The sequence below is a fragment of the Dendropsophus ebraccatus genome, chromosome 15, assembly GCF_027789765.1.
Source record: "Dendropsophus ebraccatus isolate aDenEbr1 chromosome 15, aDenEbr1.pat, whole genome shotgun sequence".
Taxonomy (NCBI): Eukaryota; Metazoa; Chordata; class Amphibia; order Anura; family Hylidae; genus Dendropsophus; species Dendropsophus ebraccatus.
This window is the reverse complement of record NC_091468.1, coordinates 12,485,335-12,500,245: the sequence shown is the minus strand read 5'-3', so window position 1 is coordinate 12,500,245 and position 14,911 is coordinate 12,485,335.

The window sequence follows — 14,911 nt, the reverse complement described above, 5'->3', positions numbered from 1 at the left end:
CTTCCTCTACCCATGTGACTTCCTATTTTCAGCATATCTAAAATGTGCTGTGAGTGGGTGAAGAGTGCATAAGAAGAAGTAAAGTAAGAGATGATAGGACAGAAGAAGAAGATACTCCCATAGGTTCACAGATCCATGTGACACATAAATAAACAATAATCCTTTCCATACTACAGCTGTGCAGCAACTGAGTACACATACCTATAATAGCGACATCTGGTGGCGAAACTTTATCACTACTACATCACCACTTACTTACAATAAGTACAGGCTTTAGCGAAGGGTGTAACCAATAGCAACAACCATGGTGGAACACCATATCATGAGGACCAGGGGTCGTCAAATATCCATGTACCTCACCAGCTCCCAGTGGTGTCTATTGGGTTCTGTGAATCCTAGTGTTTTTCTCATCCATAAGCCACCTCTGTCTAGTGCTCCTAAATATGGATGATCTTCAGTCGTAAAACGTCTCCTGCTGACTGAGTACCCATACCCCAGCGCTGGAGCCAGGGAGGTAGGTACATGTTGTTGTGTATGGCTACCTCCTCCCTGTCTCTTCTGGGAAAAAAAATCCAAGCTCGGACTTCTCCTTCAAATTCAGTGTTTCGCACTAATAAGAAATCTTAGAACATGACAGCCACGTCCAAGCCAGAAGTTTCTCTAGAAGGAGAGGTTACCAAACTGTAGACAACTGCTTCTTGGTTACTTCCCCACATCAGTACAGAGGCTGCAGAGAGGTCTATCATGGTGGGACCACAGGAGTATTATTTCTCCTTGTGGAGACTTATAGGCCATTCATGCTTCACCAGGAGTTCTGAGAAGAAGGATATAGAAGCTCTCTGACACAACCCTTTGGAGGTAGCTTTCCTTTTAAGTCAGCGTTTGACTCAGATTAGAAGCCTTAGGACATGACTGGAGTTCAAACCGAGCCAGAAACCTCACTAGAAGGAAAGATTACCCATCTGTAGACATCTGTTTCGGGAGAATTTTGTCTTGGCTAAAACCCCAAGTCATATGGTAAGGCTTTAAATTGTAGTCAGACACTTACTTAAAGGAAAAGCTACTGCCAAAAGTTAGCATTAGAGAGCTGTATTACATATCCTTCTTCCCAGAATTCCCAGTGAAGCATGAACGGCTAATACATCTCCATACATCAATACGACACTCCATACAACTCCATACGACTCTCCTCAAGGAGAAACATGATCACTTTGGTCCTAAGATGGTGCAGAAAAATAGAAATGGGCATACATAGAGTAACTTAGTTTACACCTGCAATAGACTCAATGATAATGTTTATCTCCCACACTCGTTATCTCTTTTTCCTCTACCAGATTTCATTTTACTGAAGCCACTTCAAATATAAGAGAGGCAATCTCATCTACTTACAATGAGGTAATGCTTCTTCTAAAACGCAACTAAAACAGGTTAGGGGAATCTGCAGCCCTCTAGCTGTTGCAATTGTTCTAGAACAGGAAAGGGGAACCTGCGACCCTCCAGCTGTTGCAACTATTCTGACCCAAATAAGGAAAATCTGCAGCCCTCTAGCTGTTGCAATTTTTCTGAAATAGGAAAGAGGAATCTGCATCCCTCCAGCTGTTGCAACTGTTCTAAAACAGGTTAGGGGAACGTGCAGCCCTCCAGCTGTTGCAACTGTTCTAAAACAGGTTAGGGGAACGTGCAGCCCTCCAGCTGTTGCAACTGTTCTAAAACAGGTTAGGGGAACGTGCAGCCCTCCAGCTGTTGCAATTATTATGAACCACAAAAGGGGAATCTGCAGCCCTTAAGCTGTTGCAATTGTTCTAGAAAAGGAGAACACAGCAATCACTGAGCTCAGAGAGATCAGTGATAAAAATACAATGGAATACTCACTCAAGAGTCTCCATTGATACATTGCCCCCAGGGGCGTAGCTAAAGGCTGATGGGCCCTGGTGCAAAATTTTAGCTTGGCGCCCCCCCATCTCACCCGATCAGGCAAAGTCATATCTAACGTTATATCCAATTACTCTAATGTGCCACCATGTTCTAATGCACTGTCACTGCCTCCACCTCATGTAGGTTCCCCCATGAACTAATAATGCCCCCAGAGGTGCCCCCATGATGAGCTAATAATGCCCCCAGAGGTGGCCCCCCTGAACTAATAATGCCCCCAGAGGTGCCCCCATGAGCTAATAATGCCCCCAGAGGTGGCCCCCATGAACTAATAATGCCCCCAGAGGTGGCCCCCATGAACTAATAATGCCCACAGAGGTGGCCCCCATGAGCTAATAATGCCCCCAGAGGTGCCCCCATGAACTAATAATGCCCCCAGAGGTGCCCCCATGAACTAATAATGCCCCCAGAGGTTCCCCCATGAACTAATAATGTCCCTAGAGGTGCCCCCATATACTAATAATGCCCCAAGAGGTGCCCCCATGAACTAATATTGCCCCCAGAGGTGCCCCCCATGAACTAATAATGCCCCCAGAGGTGGCCCCCATGAACTAATAATGCCCCCAGAGGTGCCCCCATGAACTAATAATGACCCCAGAGGTTCCCCCATGAACTAATAATGCCCCTAGAGGTGCCCCCATATACTAATAATGCCCCCAGAGGTGCCCCATATACTAATAAAGCCCCCAGAGGTGCCCCCATGAACTAATAATGCCCCCAGAGGTGCTAACAGCATGTGCCAGCAGGCGCACCCCTTGGAAAAAAAAAATTCTCGGGGCACCCCTACTAAATAATGTTCTACAAAATAAGAAAACCGTCATACAGTGACTGACAGGTGACGTCTTCTTTGATTTGAGGCGTCACTTTCCCTTTTCCTCTCCATCCGGCCCAGTCCTCCATGATGATTCCTTCCAGATATGTTTCATCTTTTCAAAACCTGCGAGATAAACAATTTAGACTCCGCACATTTCTAGCAGCTTCCTTTCCTTTCTCCCCCCTGTAGGCTCCCATAGTAACTGCACTGTTTGGTGTTATGTGCAGTAAAGCGAGTAGGAATGTGGGATGCCCCCTGTATGTAGGATCCCCTGCTGTGCTCCCTGTATGTAGGATCCCCTGCTGTGCCCCCATGAGCTAATAATGCCCCCAGAGGTGCCCCCATGAGCTAATAATGCCCCCAGAGGTTTCCCCATGAACTAATAATGCCCCCAGAGGTGCCCCCATGAGCTAATAATGCCCCCAGAGGTGTCCACATGAGCTAATAATGCCCCCTGCTATGCCCCCATGAGCTAATAATGCCCCCAGAGGTGCCCCCATGAGCTAATAATGCCCCCAGAGGTGCCCCCATGAGCTAATAATGCCCCCAGAGGTGCCCCTATGAGCTAATAATGCCCCTAGAGGTGCCCCCATGAGCTAATAATGCCCCAGAGGTTTCCCCATGAACTAATAATGCCCCCAGAGGTGCCCCCATGAGCTAATAATGCCCCCAGAGGTGCCCCCATGAGATTATAATGCCCCCAGAGGTGCCCCCATGAGCTAATAATGCCCCCTGCTGTGCCCCCATGAACTAATAATTCCCTCCAGAGGTGCCCCCATGAGATAATAATGCCCCCAGAGGTGCCCCCATGAACTAGTAGGTGTAGATAATAGAGGGGCGCCCTGCAAGATTAACCACACGGAGAAAATGAAAAATTTTGTACAAAGACTAGGAATGTCTGGTTGATATCAGACAGGAGTAATTGTTATTTTAGATTGGAGTTGTTGCTTATGAAATTCCAAATTGATTGCTGGGATAGGGGGGTATTGTTTAGGTTTGTTTTGGATTGTGTAAAATAAAAAATTATTTAAAATAAATAAATAAATAAATTATGCCCCCAGAGGTGCCCCCCCATGAAATAATAATGCCCCCAGAGGTGCCCCCCATGAAATAATAATGCCCCCAGAGGTGCCCCCCATATACTAATAATGCCCCCAGAAATGCCCCTAAAAAAACAAGCATCCTACTCACCTAATCCACGCTGTGCAGGCAGCAGCTCTCCTCCTACTCTTCTGGCTTCATTTTGCGAGCCGCAGGGACGGGACCTCCGGCAGGCGTGATGACGTCACATGATCACGCCTGCCGGAGAGGTCACGTCTCGGCGTCCCATAGGCTGCTGGTATGAAGTGCCGGAAGCCTATGGGAGGGAATGCAGGAGGAGGACGCTGACAGGTCCTGCTCCTGCATTCTGCTCGCTTTAACGTTCCACCCGCTCACTGTGCGGACGGAACATCAAAGCGATCTGTGCATCCCGAGAAGCTGCGCGGCCACAGCTTCTCGGGATGCTTAAAGAGACAAGTGGCAAGGGGGGCCGTGCGGGCCCCCCTAGCGTAGGGGCCCGGTCGCCATGGCGACCTCTGCGACCCCTATAGCTACGCCACTGATTGCCCCCTATAAATGTAAATATGCAAAACAAAGGAATCCGCGGAGCCTCAGTTGCGAGTCTCAAAACACAGGAATAGCCAGATATCTCTCCAAGGATAGAAAACCTGATGCCAAGCGGTTCCTATGGAGATCACCAAACCACCCTGATACATAGCCCCGTAAGTCTCACTCGATGGCCCATAACATAAATAGGGAAATACCAGGGAGTCCCCTTGCGTCAAAGTCTAACTCTGTTGCAAGTATTGCGACATGACAAGGGTTACCAAAGCCAGGCATCCATCCACAGACAGCTGTTTCAGGGTATTTGCCCCTTGTCAATGTGGAGCAGGATCCTAGCAATGAAAAGTAGACAAACAGAACACAGTAGTCACTGAGCTCAGGGAGATCAGTGAAAAGAATCCAAGGAAAACCTGTTGCCAAGGCGTGCATCCCAGTGGGAAAAGTGGAACAGGAAAGGGGAACGTGCGGCCCTCCAGCCGTTGCAACTATTCTAAACCAGAAAAGAGGAACCTGCATCCTTGCAGCTGTTGCAACTGTTCTAAAACTGGTTAGGGGAACCTGCCACCCTCCAACTGGTGCAGCTGTTCTAAAACAGACTTGGGGAACCTGTGGCCCTCCAGCTGTTGCAACTATTCTAAGGCTATGTTCACACTATGTGTTAGACCGGCCGGGTCACAGAACGGCCGGTCTCTGCAAAGATCAACCCGACCGGTACTTAAAGAGTCACTGTCGTATTTTATTTTTTTTGCAGAAATCAATAGTCCAGGCGATTTTAAGAAACTATGTAATTGGGTTTATTAGGCAAATATGCCATTATCTGCATTCACAAAGACTTTCCCCAGGTCCCCCCCCCCTCTTCTTTTTCATTCACTGCAAAATATCAGGAAATTGTGACTTGTTGCATCAGACACAACCCTGTCTGTTCTATAGAGAGGGGAGGGGGGAGGAGGGAGTTAGTCGGCAGCAGAGAGCAGAGAACAAAGGATTACACAACACAGAGGTGATCAGCGCGCGCCCGCATCAGAACTCCTCATAGGACACAATGAAGCAAGCGGCCGGAGCCGCTTGCTTCATTGTGTGAACTGACATGGGTTTCTACGGCCGCAATTCACTGAATTACGGCCGCAGAAAACTGACATGTCAGTTCTTTGTGGAGCCGTATGGGATCCCATAGAACAATAGGCAGTGTTCCATCCCGCACAAAGTATGGCCGTTGTTGCTGATGGCAACAACGGCCGTACTTTTACATAGTGTGAACATAGCCTAAACCAGGAAAGGGGAATCTGCGACCCTGCAGCTGTTGCAACTGTTCTAAAACAGGAAAGGGGGAACCTGTGGCCTTCCAGCTGTTGCAATTAATCTAGAACAGGGAAAAAGAACTTGTGGCCCTCCGGCTGTTGCAAAACTACAATTTCATCATGCCTGAATTGTAGTTTTGCAACAGCTTCCTTGTTCAGTATCAATTCCTTGGCCTCCTAGACGGCAGCATGGGTGCTTACAATGCTCTCCTGACAGTATAAAAAGCCGGGCGATGTAAATATTGGTTTAGGACATGAAGACATCACATGCTGGCCTACACCTAACCCAGGGTTTGATGTTCAGACGTGCTCCAGCACCAAAGAAACTGGAAAAAAAGAGAAGCAGATGAACTAAACATGAAACAAAAGCCTCGGCACGGGGAAGGCCATGTTTGCACATTTCATTTTGAAATATTGTTCATAAAAGACCTTCTTTCTTCTCCCCGGCTTTTGTCTCGGCTCTTGTAAATTCACTTTTATCTTTGCTCGGCCCTTTTTCCCCGTCCCTGATTGCTTCTTAAGGACGGTCCGTTAGCTCCTTGCATGATTTACATGTCCTCATTTGTTTACCTTATCTTTTATTTCCCTTTCAATTTTCCCTTCCCATTCAGTCCCGACAAATAGCAGGAAACAAGACGGCTTCTTTCTAAGAATCAGATCACGCTCCGTTCCCTGCGGCATATGGATATCCTTCTTTCAAGAGGCTGGAGCAGCCAGGTGAACATCTGTTGCTCGGCGCTCTCTCTAAATGGGCAGCAATAACTCTGATAAAGTCAGCTTAAGAAAAGAGCTTACAGCAGTCCCCTGTAAGAACCCAATCATCTTTCCCATCATGTTTGGGTCCACCTTGGCACTGTTGTTTACGCCTTGTGCCGGGCCCGTACCTCCGACACCGTTATTCTTTGCCAAGATCAACATTTGCTTTGAAGCATCTTTGGATTCGGGAAAAACAGTCTCCCTCCTCCGGGCACTTTTACGGTACTTTATATCAGAATAAATATGATAATTTATTGTATCTGAAAGCCAGACGCCAGCCAACTATGAATACTGACGGCTCCTCGGTTCTTATGCGCAGTCTTTTCACAGTAAGCTCAGCCATTTGTGCTTTAAAGGGGTACTCCGGAGGGGGAAAAATGTGTTCAAATCGACTGGTGCCAGAAAGTTAGACAGATTTGTAAATGCCTTCTATACAAAAATTCTCAAATATCCCAGTACTTATCAGCTGCCGTATGTCCTGGAAGTAGTGTATTCTTTCCAGTCTGACACAGTGCTCTCTCTCTTAGGAACTGTCCAGAGCAGCAACAAGTTCCCATTATATATATAGATAAACTAAAGCTTGAAAAAGACCGCGAGAGGCGGCTGAAACGTCGCACCTTTTGTATGGAATAAATTCTCGTTTGAACTTTACTTGAACGGAGTGCTGCTGGTTCATCCAAATGTATAAACTAAAGCAGTCATATCTGCCCCTTTAAGGCCCCATAATAGTGCGCTTGCCACGGATACCCCACAATCTGTCATAGATACCCTCCTAACAATACGTCACTCACAGATGCCCTAATGACAATGTCCGTGACACAGATGGTCCATAACAATGTGCAAGAGATACATGTCCTTATAATAGTGTCACTACCACATATGCCCCAATAATAGTATACCCGGCATAGATGCTTCTATAATAGTGTCCTTACCAGAACCCTGAAACAACTGTCTATAGATGAATAACCCCTTTTAGAGGTGATTTTGGCTCGGCTATAGTCCCCAATCATGTTTTATCGCTATTTAAAGGGCAACTCCACTTAATCAAATGTAACCCTGCTGAATTCCTATTCCTAAGCTTATTTGTTATAGGTTTCTATTACATAAATTGGGCCACTTGTCTGCAGCACATCATGACTTACACACCTGAAGCTGCTGAAAATCCTCACTTCCTGGTCCAACGGGTCCACTTCCTGGTCTCCAATCCTCTCTGTCCTCCCCCTCCTTTCTAAGACCAAAGTCACATGATCTGTCTCTTCTGTTGCCAGGCAAACGGTAAAACCCAATCTCCTCCTCCTCCTTCTCTCCTCCTGGCCAAGGAGAGGGGAAACAACAAAACAGTGAGAGCCTCCTGAGCAGTATAGGGAAAAGTAACTACATTTGTTTCATCTATCTCTCTCTCTCTTTCTAATCTATCTATGTGGATGGATGCATAAATAGATAGATACATAGATAGATTTTGTTTACAGTGTAAAGCAGAGGCAGATTGAGCCAGCGATGGGCAGATACTACAAGATAAGGTGGATACTTGGTAGTTGGCTCTGAGGTGCAATGCATGATGGGAGATGTAAATGTAGTTTCCCAGCCGACGCCATCTTGGATATAGATCTGCTTTTAGAAAAAGCTGGAACTCAGGAACAGCGGCAGCTAGAAAAACAAGAGATGACTCAAAATACTCAGGGGGACTTGGTTAGTAAGACCAGCTAGGGTGAAATACCCCTTTAAGAGTCAGGCATTGATTGTAGGGGAGATGCAAGTTTTTTTTCCCTATTAAGGATTGCAAGGCTTGTAAGACTTCATATATTTGTCAGTCTCAGGGAGACACACAACTCCTCTTATGCAGTGTTGAAGGGGTTATCTAGGAAAACCTGACCGCTTTCTTCTAGAAATAGCACCACTCTTGTCTTAAGTTTGTATGTGGTTTTAAAGTTTAGTGCCATCGAAGTGAATAGAGCTGAACTGTAATACCACATACAACCTCAGAACAAGAGCCTCTCAATTGCCACTAGCACGCTATTCTGCACTGACATTGGGCAAAAACCAGGATTCTGGCTTGGCATATAATCCCTAATCATGTTTTAAGGCTTAAACATTGATTGTAAGGGAAGCTGTCTCCAATAGGTGGCGCTATAGAGCAAGTTATTTTCCTTCTGGGAGTGAGCAAAAAGAATCTCCCCAAAATAGCGCTTCTGCCACAGATGCCTCCAAAATAGTTTACTTTCCACAGATACCCATATAAAAGTTTAGTAGCCAAAGACACCCTTATCATAGTGTTTGTGCCGCAGTCGCCTCCATCACTTTGTGGTTAAAGAAACAGAACTGTTCCTAATTGTTTAAAGCAGCGAATGTTCAAGGGCTACTCCAGCAAAAAAAAAGTTTTCTTTCAAATCAACTGTACACCTCACATATGATTGGTTATTAAAAAGTGTTTGAACAGGAGGCGTCACTTAAAGGGATACTCCGATGAAAATCATTTCTTTCAAATCAACTTTCAGAAAGTTATATAGCTTTGTAATTTACTTCCATGTAAAAATCTCCAATCTTCCAGTACTTATTAGCTGCTGTATGCCCTACAGGAAGTGGTGTATTCTTTCCAGTCTGACACCGTGCTCCCTGCTGCCACCTCTGTCCATGTCAGGAACTGTCCAGAGCAATAACAAATCCCCATAGAAAACCTCTCCTGCTCTGGACAGTTCCTGACATGAATATGCAAAAAAGAGCCTGTGGAGCCTCATTTAAAACACAGGACTAGCCACATATCCCTCCGGGAAGGACCCAGCCTAGGGGTGCCTCCTGTAGGAAAACCACCATATTAAGTGGTCCTATAAGTCAATGTAATGACAAGGGAAAACCAAGGCCAGACAGCTGGTTCGGGGTGTTGCCACTCATCAGTGTGGAGCTGAATTCTGGCTAGGTGCGAGCAATATTCATGTTTCCCAGGGAGCAATACACCTAGGATTTCACTGCATTGAGCACTTTAACTAGCAGCCGGCAGTTTTATCTTTTTCTGGTCTCTCTGAGATCAGTGATAAGTTCCTGACATGGACAGAGGTGTCAGCAGAGAGCACTGTGTCAGACTGGAAAGAATACACCACTTCCTGCAGGACACGCAGCAGCTGATAAGTATTGGAAGATTGGAGATTTTTAAATAGAAGTAAATCACAAATCTATATAACTTTCTGAAACCAGTTGATTTAAAAAAAAAGTTTTTCAATGGAGTACCCCTTTAAAGATTTCAGAGGGTTGAGCAGGTTAACTGACTTTTTAAGAACTTGTGTATGTGTCTTTTAAGGGGAAATCCAATGGTGAGCCATGTTGCATGTGGAATGATTGTGGTATAGAAATAGAACAAGCAGAAGCAAAACCTCTACATTTGTGAATAGTTGTACAATCAGGTACATCGCTGTTTTTATTTCTACCTTAATTGATCGATGTCGGTGCAGGGATCCTGTTTTGTGAACACGTTTCTTGTTCCCGTGATCGGTATGAGTCCTTTCTCGAGCGCCGGCCCATCTCGGAGCACTGGGGGCAGGCCTACTGCCGCCTAGTGTTCTAAAACCCCCTCCCCCTTTAGAATCAATGGAGCTGCATCACAGAGGAGGCACCAAGCACGGGAACCGGGGGGCGGTTTAAAAAAAATGACCGCACCACCAGGATCCCCACACCGGCACCGATCCAGTAAGGTAAATAAAAAAGCAGCGATGTATCTGATGGTAAATTCACTTTAACGTTTTCAAAGGGTGGAGCAATATGACAAAAACAAGGTCATTGACAGGTTTTTAGAAGCTGGAGCTGAATAGAGAGTTTTTAGGTTTGTACACGGTGCCGAGGATCTTGGGATCGAACCACGCTAAGGATCTTGGGATCGAACCACGCAGCTACATAGAATAAAGGTGCAAAACCACAACTTAAGTCTATGGAAGTTATGAAGATAGCGGAAACCTTAATTTACTTGGAATTTTGAAGAGCAGCTGCTGCTTGACCATAGGATAAGATCACTGAATGGCTATTAGGGAGCATGGGTGGTCCTCATGATGGTGTCCATTAGGTCTTCATGGTGGTGGTGGACCCAGGGCAGTAACAATAACATTGCCAATCTGCATTAGGGGCCATGATGTGGAGTAAAAGACCCTTGTGCAGAGACACTTCACCCACCAGATGGTACCAACGTGTGCCGAAGTCCCCTGCCCTCTGACACTGGGACAGGTTGTAGGGTTATGTACGAGACGCTCTTGACCAAACTCCTCGTGCCAACAGGAGGTAAGTGGTTATTAAAGGTGAGAATTCGCCATATCCTCCATTCTTTAAGAAGCCAATGAGTTGGTCCTAAGCATTATTGCTTAACCGTATGTCATTGGATGTTCATCAAAACATTTTTTTTTGCAATTTCTCAGACAATAAAAGCTCATATTATATAACCAAAAGGAGAAGGGACATCTCTATGGAACAATACATTCTCCTGTACAGACGCTGAACGTAATGGATCAAAGGAAATTGCAATGATGTTTTATGCTAATGTCTGCCAGATCTTTCTAAAGAAAACCTCTTCTGTTCGCATGTGAACTAAGGAGTCTTTACAAACAAAGCCGAGCAGCCTTCCAAATCTTTGATCTCCTTTCTGCATCCTCTTTATTTGCCGAATGAGGAACCAACTAATACATAATATGAACAACATACAATTACTTCTGAATTGCCCCTGAACAGACTTCCTCTATTAATATTCTTTAACCTCTTCTCGGCCGCATGTCCGGTGATGATGTCTTAGGATGTTGGGTATTTTTTAATGCAGAAAATTAAAAAAAAAAAAGTTTCCTATGGCAAATTTAGATCCAATTTCTCATACTCTTATGGATTATCACCAAAGCACTTTGTGTAGGGGCCGTAGACGGAGCAGGTGGCCACCACTGTGAAATGCAAACTCAACCATACTACTTATATGGGTTGGCACTCGATGACCTTAGGTTGACATGTACCACCGATCCCCCTGGTCATTCAGTGATCCGACCCTATCTACCACAATCCTCCCTGCCAAGGCAGATTCTATCCATCTTGTATTTCTCCAATGACCCTTTAAATAGATATTTTGGTAGTAAGTATTTAAGGTAGACAGCTATAAGCCGAATACCTCTTTGGTTGATCTCTCCCGATCCTTCAATATACATGAATGTTCAACTCAATGGTGGCTTCTTTTATGTTGGTACTGACATTTGAAATCCAATATGCCCAATTCTCTCTTCTAACAACACCTGTTAAGGGATATTTGGAATACCACCATAAAACTTCGATAGTTGTCTTATGTTTTCTCCCAGGACAATGGAGTCTCCTTATGACTTTTCTGCTATACTGCAGAGAATAGATGACTAAAGCATATCGCTCTCTCTATTGAAGTCTGAGGGTATTGCCGTTTGGGTTGTTGCCATATTTACCATCAAACTGTTTTGCCCATTGGTCTCCTCTAGCTTAGATCCAACCCTGTCACCCCTGAGATAGGTATCAATGCACATGCTACTCAACTTTTCTTGTTCCAGTGCCATGATCACAGCATCACCCACTACATCAGCTTGCTGTGCATTCTGATTCTAATTCCTCACCACCATGGCAGTGCCTCATTATGTCCACATTGTCAACCTTTTCCTTGGTTGCCAAGTTGGAAAGGTGACTAGCCTCTGCTAACTATATTACGGTGATTGCTCCATGTAATAGACATTGGGTTTGGACCCACTGTTCCAGGCCGAGGCATTGACTTTTGGCCACTCCCAAGGGCATTGTCTAAGGCCTTGTCGTGCACTCCACCCATCCCACCCAGGTGGTTATTTTTGCCAGTATTAGCTTTGAAGTCATTAGAAATGCTTCTGTAGCCAGTAATCGGCCTGTGTAAAAGTGACATCGATCAGGCCTGATTATCTGCTGATCATTTGTTTAGAATCTGCTTTAAAATTTATCTTTGTTGAGAACAATAAAGGGAAACTAAAAGCACAGATATGTATATATCAGGTTCTGGGATATGTATATATCTGTGCTGTCAGTTTGCAGATTACAAGCAGCAGTCTATACTTACCAGCCATGTTGCTTTTGATCCAGCATCTGGTTCTCCGATCCTCTGGCTGCTAATATAACTTCAGGCGACTGCCTCTTCCCAGAATGATTGGCAGCCGGAGGAGGCAAAGCCTGAAAATACAGCCAACACAAGAACCAGAGAACCGTATGCCAGGTCACAAGCAGCGTGGCTGGTAAGTATAGACTGCTGTGATCTGGCAACTGACAGCACAGATATATACATATCCCGGAACCCAATATATAACTTTCCGTGCTGTCAGTTTCCAGGGCTGCATGAACAATGCAAGGCACATTTGTGCAGCCCATGTACTTGATTTCTTGTGCCATGTAAAGGCACTGCAAGCAAGCCAAGGAACTTGTTGATCGGCACTCTTTTGCGGCCCCCACAGCAGAAAAATCTCTATGTCTAAAGAATCCTAAGTTTCCACATTCTTACCTTGATATCTGCACCTGGCTTTATTCTGGTGACTACTTTTTGTTATCCATCTGTTCCTAGCACCACCACTGCCAGTCTGAAACTATTCTGGGGACTGTGAACTGGGTCTCCATCTGCAGCAAGGTCTGAATCTTCTCATGGAGGTTAGAGAATGAAAACCAGGGGACCCCTTTCACTCTGCACCTTGGTCTACTCAGTGCCAATATTGTGAGGACTTTGTGGCTCCATGAGCCTTAACACTGCAGAAGAGCAAAACTAGGGTAATAGTTTTAACAATAACCTGAGTTCTGCTACCTTGGAATCAAGTTCCAATCTTTCTTCCCTTCTCCACTGTCTCTCCATGAAACTTGACCTACTTCTCGACTCCCATGACCGCTAACAATGAAGTTACTTTGGTAGAAGAAGTCCTACAAAAAAATTGGATGGTGGCGAGCCAAGGCCTGTTTCTCTTAGGGCCCTATTGCACTGAGCAATAATCAGACGTATCAGGCCGGTTCAGCCCATTATCGCTCCATGTAACAGAGAAAATGATCAGCCGATGAAATGGTCATTGGCTGATCATTCTTAAGGTTCAGACCTAAAATCATGCGCGGTTGGCAGTCCATGATGTAAGATCTGAACCCAAAGACGTTGATGGCTAACGATTAAATAAACTGTTTATACATTACCTCTCCACGCTCCCAGTCTTCTCCTGCCTTCTGGTCTCTTCCCAGCACCTCGCGCTGCAGCTTTTCTTAGTTGACAGGCCGCTCAGCCAATCACTGTCTGGGACCAATGTAGCCAGTGATTTGCTGAGCAGCATACAATGTTGGGAAGAGGCCAGAAGGCAGGAGGAGACCAGGAGTGTGGACAGGTAATGTATGAACAGTTTAGGGCAAGGGCTGCAAGGACATCGTTAACAATGTCCATGCAGCCCTTGCTCAACGATAATCCATCCGTGTAATAGGCTCAATAAACGAGCGCTGATCCATCAGATTGACACTAGTTTACATTATGGATCGGGCCGTCATCAGCCCAACTAATAGGACTTACACTAAGGGCCCCATAATAACTATATGGTCTGCCCCTAGGGTATGGTACCCTTGGTTGGTGACAATTCAAGGTTACATTCATCTTTATTGTATATATTAACACAGAAAATGCATCAATGTAAGATAGGTGCGTATAGCCCCCAGGGAACCTACTCACAGCCAAAGCTCCTTTTGTACCGTAATTCAGCCTTTACACCAAATACCAGTCAAGTGTGACACGTAATATCCTTAATATAAAATTATTTGGTTCATTAATCTGATTTAAGCTTTATGTAAAACTATTAGCATAATACATTGAATAAATATGACCCTTGTCCATCAAGTAAATGTGGTTAATAGTTAATTGAATGCCGGAATGATTAAAGAAGATGAATCATATGTAAGTTATAGCCAGACTACCATCAATCTTCTTTCAGATTGCTGTGTCTGAGATGAATAAAATATGATATCAATGAGATGTAGGGAGAAGAAACCTTTGGGGACTGTGAAGAACTAAAAACACTTCTGACAAATATTTTTGTTTCAGGTTTTGTTCTAAGTTCAGTTGGATGGGAGTATTATTACCCTGACAAGGAGGTATAGACTGCATGGTTGGGATATGAGGGAAGAACAATGGCTTTTCTATCACAGGTGGTTCCCTTCCCACCTCTAGGACTTAGGCGTACTAGACCCATATAACAGGCTTATATAGGAGAGATGGCGGTCCATTCCAGAAAAGAGATGACCATGGAGGCAGCCAAGCCATTGAGTCCATTAGCCTTTGAAACTCATCACCTTTTTTACCTTAAAGCTATCACAGGTGTTTTCAAGGTCTTAAAGGTTACATGTGGTCAATAAAATCTTTTAATGTTTCTTTTGGTTGGTGTGAGATGAGCAGGCGGTTCTCAGGCTGTATCTACCCTCCTCACGGAGCAGCTAGCCAGTAGGATTCAAACGCCGATCAGTTTTGCTTCATATAAAGCAAAAAGAAGCTGCTGTGCTC